Source organism: Lissotriton vulgaris, chromosome 1_1, assembly GCF_964263255.1.
Source record: "Lissotriton vulgaris chromosome 1_1, aLisVul1.2, whole genome shotgun sequence".
Classification (NCBI taxonomy): Eukaryota; Metazoa; Chordata; class Amphibia; order Caudata; family Salamandridae; genus Lissotriton; species Lissotriton vulgaris.
The window spans coordinates 815473881-815486459 of record NC_141685.1 but is presented as its reverse complement, the minus strand read 5'-3'; the positions used below and the strand labels follow the sequence as shown (position 1 = coordinate 815486459).

The following is a 12579-nucleotide window of genomic DNA, read 5'->3' as shown; positions in this document are numbered from 1 at the left end:
GATTAAGACAGAGTGTGTTGCCATTGTTTAGTTGGCTGGTGACAAGGGCTTGGGTGACAGTCAGTCTGGTGTCGATGGGAAGACACATATCTTACGGAGCAATGGAAGGGGGGAGAAGCAGGTAGATGAGACTGCATTGATCTGTCTTTTCATGGTGAGCTTAATGACCAGATAATTCAGTATTCGTGTCTGTGCCCATTTTATCCACAGTGGATCTGCTTGGACTAACAACTAGTGTTTACAATGAACCAATGTCAGTGATAGTTTCACTGAACGGAACGTTACCCTCTAGAGAGCAACAGCACCACCAACAAGCCATAGAACAGTAACATGGGGTCCTTATGACGAAGACCTACTATGCTAGAACATGCGACCTGGGGGGTGAAAGGCCAAGCCACGTTGGAAAATGGAAGTAAAAAGGCAGTTTTACATATGGCTCCGTACTGGTCAGCTTGTTTCGAAGCACTGCCAAAGTTGGCTGATAAGGTTGTTGAGGATGTGTGGGTGTTAGGGGGAACTTGATTTTCAGAGGGACATACAAAAGAGCCATGGGCAGAACCTGGAATTTGGGGTTCTTGGTTCCATAGTGAGCATCCTAACCACCTGCCAACAGACGGAACTCCCTAGTGCAGCAATCGCACACAACCAGACTCCAGTCTGCGAAAGATCAACTGTAGCACAAAATGAACATAAATGTAATAAAAACCGCGGCAATGTATATTATGGTTCCATGCAGCGGTATAGCAGTTTTTGGTGACATGCTCCTTACCCATGAGACAAAGCCACAGTTCAGCCATACCCTGGAAATGTATTATTGGGTAATAAAACACATGCCTGTCACAAATTTTTGTACGAGTAAATCAAATTCTACGGTTCCCACTGGTATAAATACAAGCTTAATTGGATTCCTATAATTACCATTAGTTGTCACTAGTGTTCGATAATATTAGTCACCAGTGTACAATATTATCCACACTTTATATCAAAATTACAACTATGTTGCAGTAAAAAAATAAAAACAAGGACCACCATAACAAAAAAATGTTTTAAAAAAAGAAATAAACGACCATTTCAAATTAGAAATTGAGTGCGACTTTAAATGTAAGAAAAATACATTTTGCATGTTTAATTAATGCAATTACAGCAGTCATTAAACATTTAACTTTTGATCAGAAACTTCAGTTTAATAACAAAAAATCTCCCTATTAATTTTATTTTAGAGTTTTATAGAAAGCGAACCAGACTTGTGAGGGTATTGGAGAGCTTTACAGGATTGACAGGTGGTAAAAACAGTCTTGGACGGGTGTATACAATTTGGATAAGAACAGGTAGATGCATTATACAAGGAAAGAAATAATAGGCAGTAACATATCCCGGATACAGTTGGGATAAAAACAGGTAGATATATTATACGAGAAAACAAGTGGTCTCAATTCCCGGGTGGGATGCCCAGAAGTGCCGGGTAGGTATCATCCGGAAGAACCATGGGTAATGCTGTAATAGAAGGAGAAACAAAATCGATGAGGTGATTGAAATGCAAGCATTAGGAGAAGAATTTGCCCATAAGGAAAGTTTTGGCCTCCTTTTTAAAATGCGCCAAAGATGGAAGTCTTCTGATGGTGGGCAGGAGTGAGTTCCATATTCTTGGGGCGGCCCCAGACAAGTCCTGATTGTACGTTTTTTTTTCCCGCAAGCATGCTGGTTGGAGCAAAAGGTCTCTGGCGGATTGTGAGTTTCTGGCTCATCAGGCTATCACGAGTTTCTGGGCGAGAAAAGCTGGGGAATTGGAGTATAGAGCCTTGTGAGTGATGCAAGCCAGCTTAAGTTGGATTCTGGCCTCGAGAGGATGCCAGTTTAGAGCTATAAGGTGGGGAGAGATATGGTTGAATTTCTTTGAACCGGTTAGGAGTCTGGCGGCGGCGTTGAGGCAGGCTTTTAATGGGGCCAAAGAGTTCCGATGACTAGTGCCCTGGTTGCCATTTTTAGGTAGGGGTGTCAGGGAAAGATTTCAGGTGTTTTAGGTAGCTCAAGTGAAATCAGTCAGTTATGGCCACACCTATTCAAGTTGCAGTCTAGGGTTATTCCCAGGGATTTAGCTGAGTCCACAATGGTAGGAGGGCAGTTTAACGGTGTGATAGCCATGATCCATTCCTGAAAGTCTGAATTGGTTTTGAGTGGGGAGATAAGGAGAAATTCTGGGGTTTTTGGTGTTAAGTTTGAGCTGGTTAGAGGTGAGCCAATGCACCGTCAGCTTCAAGGCCTCATTCAGGGAGTGAATGTCCTCAAGAGAAGAGATTTTAATGTAGATCTGTGTGTTGTCGGCATACATGTGGTAGGCGATGTTGGTGGTGCGTAGCACCATTGTGTGCGGTTCAAGGTAAAGATTGAAGAGGGTAGGGGACAGGGTTGATCCTTGGGGACTCCCAACCGTGATCGGAGAGGGAGCGCATAAATTATCATAGATTAGGATTCTCTGAGATAGATTCTGAAGGAAGGACCTAGACCTTTCAAGAACTGCGCCATCCAATCCAATCTGGAGTTTGAGGTGTTCCAGGAGAGTTTCGTGGTTGACCATGTCGAACGCCGAGGATAAGTCTAGGAGGACTAGGAGACAGGTTTTGCCTTGGTCAGGGGCTTGGAGGGCATCACCCACGATGGGGGGGGGGGGGGGGGGGGGGGGGGGAGGGGGGTTCAGTGCTGTGTCCAGGTCTGAACCCGGATTGGCAGTCATCAAGTAGGTGAAAGTTGGTAATGTGTTGGCTCAACTGCTATTGCACACATTTCTCCAGAATTTTTGCTAGGAGTGGGGTGTTAGATATCTGTCTATATTTGTTAGGGGAAGCACAAACCAGCGTAGGTTTTTTTAAGATAGGACAACTTGTCTGGCTTTAAGAGAGTCGGGTATCGATCCCTGTAGGAGGGAAACGTTGATTATTGCGGTCCAATTAGAGATGATTACCTGAGAGGCGGCAGCTAGGCAGTTAGAAGGGAGAGAATCATTGTAGTGATTGTTCAGGTTTAACTAACTGAATCTGTCTGGGACTACAACTGTCAAAACTTTTTAAGCAAAAATGCATGGTCTCTCTTATGAACACGATAACCCAACATTACATGGCTCCTTCATAAGCACAAAGACACTTCCTGTTTGAATGTGCTGATTGAAACCCCTCCCTTACATCTGCTGTTGCAATGCATGGAAATGCAACAGGCTGGTGCAGGGGTGGGGGTTTCAGTGCAGTTCAAAAATCCTATGCAGTGAAAAGAAATCATTATAGGCTCCTGTAGGTTCAATGAAAATAGCACTCTGTAGGCTTCGTTGAAAACACCCTGTAAGGTTTAACGAGCATATGCTGGAAAATATTTACTTCAATTTTTCCAAATTAGGCTAGGAAGGTCCCAAAATTACCTTTACATAACACACTCTTAAAAGTCAGAAAATGGGGCCCTTCTCTTAATAACTTCATAAAGGGGGCCTGAGGGAGCAAAGCCCTTGCAAATTAAGGCTTGGTTCTAAATCAGAACGTGCATTGTGGTTAACAAAGAAATATATAAAATTTAAAATAAATAAATAAATAAAAACTACAGCATGTGCTTTTATATAAAGCATATTTTGGAAAGGCAGCCGCAGCCATCTTCAATGGCTGAAAAGGGGCAGCCTTAACCCTCAGAGCAAAGTGACGGGACCAACAGCTTTAGCGTAGAAGCGCAATCAAACAAACAGACGTGAGCTATAATCCGCCATTAAACATAATGCTGGCAAATTCATGGATTAAGCACTTGACACAAGGGGCTGTCATCCGCGATTCTAAAGCTGCCGCCTCAGCATGAGCATGCACGGAAACGGACAGCGTCAACTTTATAGTGTCAACATGATAGTGTGAGATAACATGCATATTGGCAGAAGGGAGATAACGCCAGGCCCATCCAATATGGCCATTTCTATTTTTTTTTTTTTTAAACACCACACAGAGGATTCCGAATCCTCAGCTCGGCCTTTACCCCACACTAAAATGGTTTTAGGAGAAAGAGGCAGAGACTGGACTAGAACTCCCCAGTGTATGTGGTTTATCTCAGATGGGGCACAGGAGTTCAGTGGACCGGGCCAACTGGGGCATCACCGGGTGGGGCGGGGGCTTTTTTGGATAGGCGGTATTCTCCATCAGAAGAGGGGCATAGTTCGTAAAAATATAGGTACCAGGGCCTAAGGTAATTTGCAGGAGTCCACTGCACCTGGCTCCATCCACAGCTTTTGCCACAGTTGCAGATTGCCAGCATTAGCTTTCTAACCACCACACTCTTAAAAGTGTGAAATTTTGGACTAGTCCTCGTCAGCTTCTAAGTAGGGATAACCTGGATGTACTAGTTCCATCATGTTATTATAAGCAAGTTGATAAGTTTAATGTCCCTTGCTGAAATAAATATGGTTAACAGTGCCATCATGTGATAGGCTCGCCAGCGTTTACAAATGGGTGCTGGAGCCGAACACCAGCACAAATTAAGCACTGATCAGGAGGTTGGGTTTCAGCTTCTTTCTGGGCTTGGAGACATGGAGCAGGTCTGAAGTGGTAGGCAGTATTTATTTGTAACCTTGGAGCATACACCCAGATGCCTTGCATGCTGGCGGTTTGGCAGGCAGAATACACAGATTGTAAGGGCAGGAGGCACCGATAGACAGCCCTTTATGAGTCAACTTCATTAGACAATGCAATAAGTTAGTCCGTACATGGTCCCCATCTAGTCTTCGTATTCACATCAAGAATACACCTGATCTAGGCCCTAATCACCTCAAGAACATGACATTTCTGCAGTTCCAAAGTGTGAAAGGAATCGCTGAGCGACAATGGTTTGCAGGGTCTTGATGCTCATACGGACGAAATAGCAGGGGCGGCTCCTCCGTTAAGGCGGAAGTGTGTCACACACTACTAAAAAATTGCCCCCAGATAAGGAAAAATAAAATGGTAATAAAGTTCACTCAATACCATTTGGTTTTTCAAAACCCCGAGCCGAGTGTCAGGACGGGTTGGGGAGGGGGGAAGGACGGGTTTGGTCTGTTGCCAGTCAGGAAGCAGCAGAAAGCAGTGACAGGCAGGGCACTTTAAAGAGCCCATGTCTTTTTGACTAGCCGTCTCGCCACGGCCAGTCAGACATGCGCATTTCAAACCTTTCTAACCCAGCTGTCCTGACAGCTGGGTTAGAGACAGCATAGGGCTCCAGTGTCCTCGGGATCGGCGGGAGAGACGCTCCATCCAATCCCAACACTGCTCTCATGCAGCATGAGAGCAGCGCCAAGATTGGTTACTGCAGTTTCCTGGATCCTGCCTTGAGAGAAGACCCGAACAAAGAGGAAGGAAGGTAAGTGGTTTATTAAACATATTTTTTCTTTTTGTCCCCCCCACCATCACCCTCTTTACTTGCCAGCCGTCACTGCTAAATAAATCAAAAGAGAGACTCATGGAGTCTGCGGCTGCCTTCTCAGGAGTTTGCTTGCATGAGGTCTTTGGACAGTCCACTTGAATTGTTGACAGTTGACACCAGAACTACTACAGCGGGAGCAGCCTCTTCTGTTTCACAATGGTTCTAGACCTGATGTCCTTCTGGGTGCACAGGATCTTGGGGGGGCCTCAGTCTTAGGAACGGGATAAGGTTCCAGAAAGATGCGAAGCAAGTTTAGTCCTTGGGAAGCTGAGAGGGGTGGAAGAAAGGATTGGGAAGGTCAATGGAGGAGCAGCCAGGAGGAATGTCTGTCCACAGTGGTGCACGTGCCCAGGAGAAAGCCATCCGCCTGTCGTGGAGGGAATATGAAGAAACTCGGAGGGAACTGGGTAAAAGTGGCACCACTAACCTGTTAAAAAGACTGTAGAGTGTGCGGTCTAGTGCTTTCCCGAGCGCAGGCTCGCACTGCTGCTCCCACGCACATTCCCCATTTCTGTGAAGTGGCAATGTTGTATTTACAACACCTTCTGCCTGAGAAGCTAGTTCCCAAACAAAAAATGCTCTGCTTAAGTGCTCCCTGAATTTAGGGTAGAATTAGCTGTCAGTGAGAGACCAGGTCACTGCCACAAGTACAGCGCTCAGTGAGGTCAGAGGCAATCGCAGCTCATTGTGCGGTGCCAATGAAGCGAGAAAAATATGTGACTAGGTTGTGTGAATTAATCTCACCCACTGGTACTTACACGGGGCTTCATTTTAATCCAACTTTGTTTTTTTCCTCAGTCAGGCAGTCTATGGGCGATGGATATGCCCAGACTTGAATCCCATAGGCCAGTGCCATAGGACGCAAGCTGCACCACTCTTACTGATGGAGCCAACATGGCTGCAACTGGTCTAGATTTGCTTTTTGTTCAGTTCCAAAGGGGCGTGGCCAGAAGTTCGGGCTGAACTGTTCCTACTGGAGCAGGACTGGGCTTCATTAGCAGATGGCTAGTCCCCTCCTTCAGTGTCTCTGCAGCGAAGGGATCTCTGTTTTAGGTCACTGCAGTAGATTCAGCATTACATTTGATGCCACTTCAGTGAGGGCAAGCTTCCAGGGCAATGTCACTGCAGATATGGCTGGCTCCGAACTGAGGTGGCATGGTGAGAAAAAGAACGATTGGTTGGAGTGCTAACCTGAGCTATTACCAGTGGTTAGACTTATTGCAAACAGCCTCCCATCACCTTTTGTGCATTTCATGTACTGCCCTAAGTGGTATGGGAATGCCCAGACGTGGGTCCCATGCTCACTGTGTCACTGGAACCACTCTGTACCAGGCTGATGAGCCATAACTAGGGAAAACCAGTCCTGAGTTGCTAGTGTTCCGGTACAGGGAGGGCCTGGGGCTTGACAGTCCAGGCTGGACTGTTCCCACTAGGAGCAGGGTCAAGAGTGATTTGCATGTGGCTGGGTCCAAACTGAGGTGGCATGGTGAGGAAAATAACAATGGATTAGAACGCTACCAGAGCTACTGCAAGTGGTTAGAGTAGACTTATTGCAAGCAGCCTCTCTCTCATCATTGCGACTGTGAGCAGACACCAGAGCAGGATTAACTCCTTGACCGACACAGCTCTTGACCCACCTCCGCCTGATCGCCTCTGAACACGATCTCCGCCGGACGTGTCCTGGCTACGGCGTGTAGATTACATATTATCGATGGTACAAGGGACCCCCCTGAATCCGTGGAAATATATGAACGACGTCTGGGTTACATCACGATCCTTTCTCGAAATTGACCTCGAACCCACGTATCACCGGGTCCTGTCTATACCACGTTTGTGGTTACGTGTCCCCCACACTCCAGTCCTGATGAAGACCCCACAGCAAGATTAAAACTAATGTCTGCGCGTACGAGGGTCGAAACGTCGACATCTGATTGCCTTTCACCGTCAACTCCACACCCCATTGGTTTTATTCATTGAACATTTGGAGCATGATTTGCGTCTAAAATAATCCGCATGAACCTGTCCGTCCTGTTTTAGGTACAGAGTTTGTAACTTTGTGAAACAAGTCTCAATTGCTGATTTTACCGTCACTTAAGAATCTTCTCTCTTTCCTTCACCAACTCCCATCACTATCACACTACCCTCCCCGCTTCTACCTTTGGGGCACTGCAATTAACCACTGATTGATTATTCTGTAAATTATGCATATTCAATATATCATCCCATTGTGAATAAAACAATGTGGACTGAAGTTTTGTTGGTTTGATTATTTTCATTTCTTTGGTTAATGTCTCCATATTACTGGGACCCCTTCCCTTTACTCGTTTACTAACCCAGGTCCCCGTAACTTTAACTGGGTCAACCCCCCTATCAATATTCTACTGCAGTAGATTCAGCATTACATTTGATGCCACTTCAGTGAGGGCAAGCTTCCAGGGCAATGTCACTGCAGATATGGCTGGCTCCGAACTGAGGTGGTATGGTGAGAAAAAGAACGATTGGTTGGAGTGCTAACCTGAGCTATTGCCAGTGGTTAGACTTATTGCAAACAACCTCCCATCACCTTTTGTGCATTTCATGTACTGCCCTAAGTGGTATGGGAATGCCCAGACGTGGGTCCCATGCTCACTGTGTCACTGGAACCACTCTGTACCAGGCTGATGAGCCATAACTAGGGAAAACCAGTCCTGAGTTGCTAGTGTTCCGGTTCAGGGAGGGCCTGGGGTTTGACAGTCCAGGCTGGACTGTTCCCACTAGGAGCAGGGTCAAGAGTGATTTGCATGTGGCTGGGTCCAAACTGAGGTGGCATGGTGAGGAAAATAACAATGGATTAGAACGCTACCAGAGCTACTGCAAGTGGTTAGAGTAGACTTATTGCAAGCAGCCTCTCTCTCATCACCTGTTGTGTGCTTCACTGCAGCAAAGGTACCATTTAGAGTGATGCCCTGCAATGGGCAAAGCAGACGGGCAGTTATTACTGCTGAGGGCAACTGCCTCCATGTGATCTCACAGCAGCGTGGTCCGTCCCCAATTTCCCTTGGACCAGACATTAGCATATTTGCCAACCCTACTGATTTAGGCACAAGACTACTGCTTCTTGGTGATTCACCCTCCTATTGATTTTGCATCGCATTCCTACAGCTTTTTCAAGCCCTCCTGTCAGCCTGCAATCAGATCTGATCATGGTGTCCTGGGAGCTGGCGCAAAAGCGGAGACCAGTTCTCCGCCGCAAACACAGAAAGGCTTGCAGCGAGAAGCTGAGCTGCAAAATGACATTCAGTGAGATACACTGAGTGAAAAAACAGGGCTTGCAAAACATCAGTCAGTAGGAAGGTATTGGGTGGGGAAAGTGAGAGACCCCGTGAGTGCAGGGGGCAGGGCTGAAGGATCTTTAGAGAGATATGGGAGAAAGAGATGGAAGAAGAAAGTTTAAAGAGTTGGAGGAGGATAGGAAAGGGCAGTGAAGGACCAAGGCAAAGCGAAAGAGAAAAAATAAACAAGCGCTGGCAAACCCAGTAGACCTTGTGTTCGGTGGCAATTTTTTGGCTGCGTCTATGTTTGTTTTGTACTTGTTTCTATAAATCTTTATTTTTGAAGAGCTGGTAGGCCCTCGCCAGTATAAAAAATAAACATTAGCTAAAAGCAAAAATACTTGTCCCACAAAACACACTTTAGCGTAAGAGTCGGTGGAACTAGAGGGAACCGCGTTGTGTGGATGTGCCATTCGTGAAACAGAAATGTCATCACTCATACCTGGATAGCCCCTGGCTGAAGTGGGCTGACCAATTTCCCAGTGCTGTATGCTGTAGCGAGCGGAAGGACTATGTTAATGACACAAGAGACCAACGGATGAAGAAGTGGCTGAAAGCCCCTAAAATAAAGTGACAGACAGCAACAGAGTGTGCAGAAGGAGAGAAGTACACGAGGAAGACAGCTGGAAGACACATCTCGTGGAGTGCTTAACCAAAAAGAAAAAAGTAGGACTTGAAAAGCAAGCAGTGGGAACATAGGAGGCAGTCCATCAAAAGAGACTAAAGAAGCTATGCTCCCTGGGAAAGACAAAGACAAGACTGGCAGGCTGGGAAACGAATATTAAACAGGCAAATTAGAGTGAGAGGAATGGTAAGCAATGGGTGGATTCTAAACCTCAGCATGTTCATGGAAGCTGTGCGGTCTAGTAGGCTGGGCCTAAAAAAGATACAAATGTGACAAATTTGCTGATATGTATAATCCTAAAACACATTTAGTTTGTAGTTTTATGGGATCACCTTGAACTGTGTGCCAATTTTCACAACATGCCAGCGGCTTTTATGGGGACTGCTTGCTAGACAGCAACAGCACTCGTCACTACAAGTTCTCACACATCCCTCTTCGAGCTGGGCAACGAGCAAGTATACCACCCTAAAAGATGAACAAGCAATTCACTATAGGCAGCCTCGCCCATCGAACATCAACAAAACCCTTTCACAACATAGTGGGGTTGATCCAGTCACTTAACATATAGAACCACAACCACTCACACTACATGTAACATCTTCACAAGCCGAAGCAAACTCCAGTATAGGATGGAAACCGCAGAATCGCTTGGAAAGTCACCTTGGACTGCTGGACCAGCGACAGCTGTGCAATAAATAAATAAATGGAACACCATATTCTATGCTAAAGCACGGCACGCACTTGTATCTCAGTTCTTAAAACCCCAAGACTCCCTTCAACCCTGGCAGGCAGCAGGTTTACACAACTTTCAGCCTCCGAAGAGAACAGGCTACACAGTTATCAGATTGACAAATAATTACCTTGGAAAATGTGCCTTTTGCCACAATAGGGCTACAAGTAAATTTGGAGCAAATTTTCGACTTCGTGGAATACACTAATAAAAATGCCAGTCATACGAAGGGAACTCTACAACGGTCTGATTCAAGTAGTACTCACTTCACACGGAGTTAGTACAAAACGAAATGCCAGTCACTCTTTGTATTTTTATCGGACCTTTTGGGGCAAATTCACAAAGGCATGGTAAGAGTGATCATGTACCACTACTTCACGTAATCAGGAAGGCGTTTGCAAAATGGACCTATAATGTACACCCGGTTGGCGTTCAGCAGGCTACAATTGCATATTACCATTATCAAATACTGTCACAGTCTGATTTTTTTTTTACTCCGCCGGACAATGAGAATAGAACATTTTCTTATTAATCTATCGTCAATGGCAAAAGACCCCTCCCCTGCCCCCATGTGTGGAACAACGCACAATCCTTGGGTTTCCTACCCGGCACGCTCTGCCTCAGAGGAATGATGCTCTTTCCTGTCACCACATGAACATGAAAACGTAAACAAGTCTCAGCCTCTGGTGCTGAATGAATGACTCTTTGCGGCGCTGCGTGGCGCTTATTACAGACAAGTGCTGAGTCAACCGGTCACAAAGTGCACTGCTGATAGGTTGTGGTACGTATAAGCCAGGGGACGTCTACAATAATCAATAAATACATTATTGGACGTCGCATCGGACGTCATCCAAACCCCGCCAATGGGAGGAATGAGACTGACAGCCCCTGGCAGAGCACAGGGTACAACAAAAACAAAGGACAACGCGAGGTCTGTAACGATGAGAAAAGCACAGAGTGCCTCAAACAACCAGCAGAAAGCGAACAGGGGAAGTAACAGGGAACCTCCGTTTCTGCGGGGAGGGGGGTGGTGGCGTCAGCAGCAAATGAGGGGGGGGGGGGGGGGTAGCAGAAGAAACCATAGTCAGCAAGGGGAAGGGGGGCAGCAGAGAGAACCTCTCTGGGACTCAGAGACAACCTCGGACAGCCACTGGTAATCAGCACAAATGAAGCCTCGGCCCTCAAGAGGTAGACAGTAGAGGCGACCAGAGCCACCAGAAGACACGGAGGAGCCGTGGAAGGCTCAACCAGCAGGGGCATGGAGGTGGCAGCAGAGGGAACCTTGCCACCAGGCACCAGCAGACAGAAAACAAAAGAAAAATGCCCAAAAATGGGGAGGATTTCTGGCGAAGAGCCAAGCAGGCCCCCATCATTCTAGAGGAAAGGCGTCTCGAAGAGACAGGCAATCAGAAAATGAAATGCTCCCCAGGGAGTCACTAGGAAAGATACTGCGCAGGCAAACGCAGACACTGCCCAGACAGCCAAATACTGCCCAGGGGCTACACAAACTGTCCAAGGACAGCAGGGACAAGGCAGCCAAATCCTGCCCCACGGATAGACAAAGGCAGATACTGCCCAGAACCAAGCTGTGCAAGGAGACACAAAGCAATGCACTGTTCAGGCAGCCAAATACTGCCCTGGGAGCCACAAAGACAGATACTGCCCCGGGGCTGAGAGTCAGGGAGAGAAAGAGACGAACAGTCCGAGGGAGGGAATGCGCACAAGCTCCATCGCCGAGCGGCCACTTATTGAGACAGGTCTTAATCCAGGTCCCAGGACTGAACAAGAGAGACAGACGCCTGAGCTGCGGGGGCAACACACACTCACACGAGTTAACACACAGCTAACCTTGGCGTGGGACTAACGCTGCTGGCTGGGTATGTAGCGCCCAAGAAACCGCTGCGAGATGAACACCAGTGATGGAAGGAGGGTCACCATTCGTGAGGGGCCACATTCCTTTGCCAGGCGGCACACCTAGGTGGGGCGGCGGCTGTACACTCCTGGGTAGAGGGGCGCGGCCTAGGGGCAGCGCACCTGGGCAGGGAGGGGGGAATCACTGAAGCGAAGGCAAAGTCCTGTCTGTGCTGCCGCGGCACTCACCTGCTGGAAGCCCGGGGAGGAGGCATGTAGACCCGGGGGCTCCACTCCGGGAGCGAAAGGACGAGCGCTGCCCAGGGAGGAGGGAAGGAGCCCGGGCTGCACCGAGTATAAAGAGCCGTACACGCCGCTCTCTCAGCCTCCGCTGAGGAAGGAGGGCGGAGGGGTGAAGAGAAGGAGGGGCGGGGCGTGGACGGGAGAGGGGAGGAGCTACAGCATAAGGGAGGGGCACTCGGAGAAGGGGAACTGAGGGGGTCGCCAGAGGGGGCGGGGCTCGGCAGAGGAAGCGATGGGAGAGGAGGCCGATGACAGCCTGCACTGTGTCTTTGAGCGGAAACGACCAATCACAGTCTTGGCTGGAAAAGAGAGGCGGGCACAAAGGACGGCTGGATGGGGAGAGG

At 47.7% G+C, this 12579-nt stretch overlaps 1 protein-coding gene across 3 annotated transcripts in view; it reads right to left on the bottom strand.

The window, feature by feature from the left end:
- C1_1H1orf21 (chromosome 1_1 C1orf21 homolog) overlaps positions 1-12338 on the bottom strand; it is a 404852-nt gene extending 392514 nt beyond the window's left edge. Inside the window, exon 1 of one of the 3 annotated variants that reach the window (XR_015308474.1) lies at positions 12182-12337. The gene's annotated coding sequence lies outside the window, so the exon portion shown is untranslated. Of the gene's footprint in view, positions 1-12181 lie in introns of all 3 variants that reach the window. The other 2 variants (XM_086957096.1, XM_086957078.1) reach the window with 2 other exon arrangements.
- Positions 12339-12579: the final 241 nt, after the last annotated feature.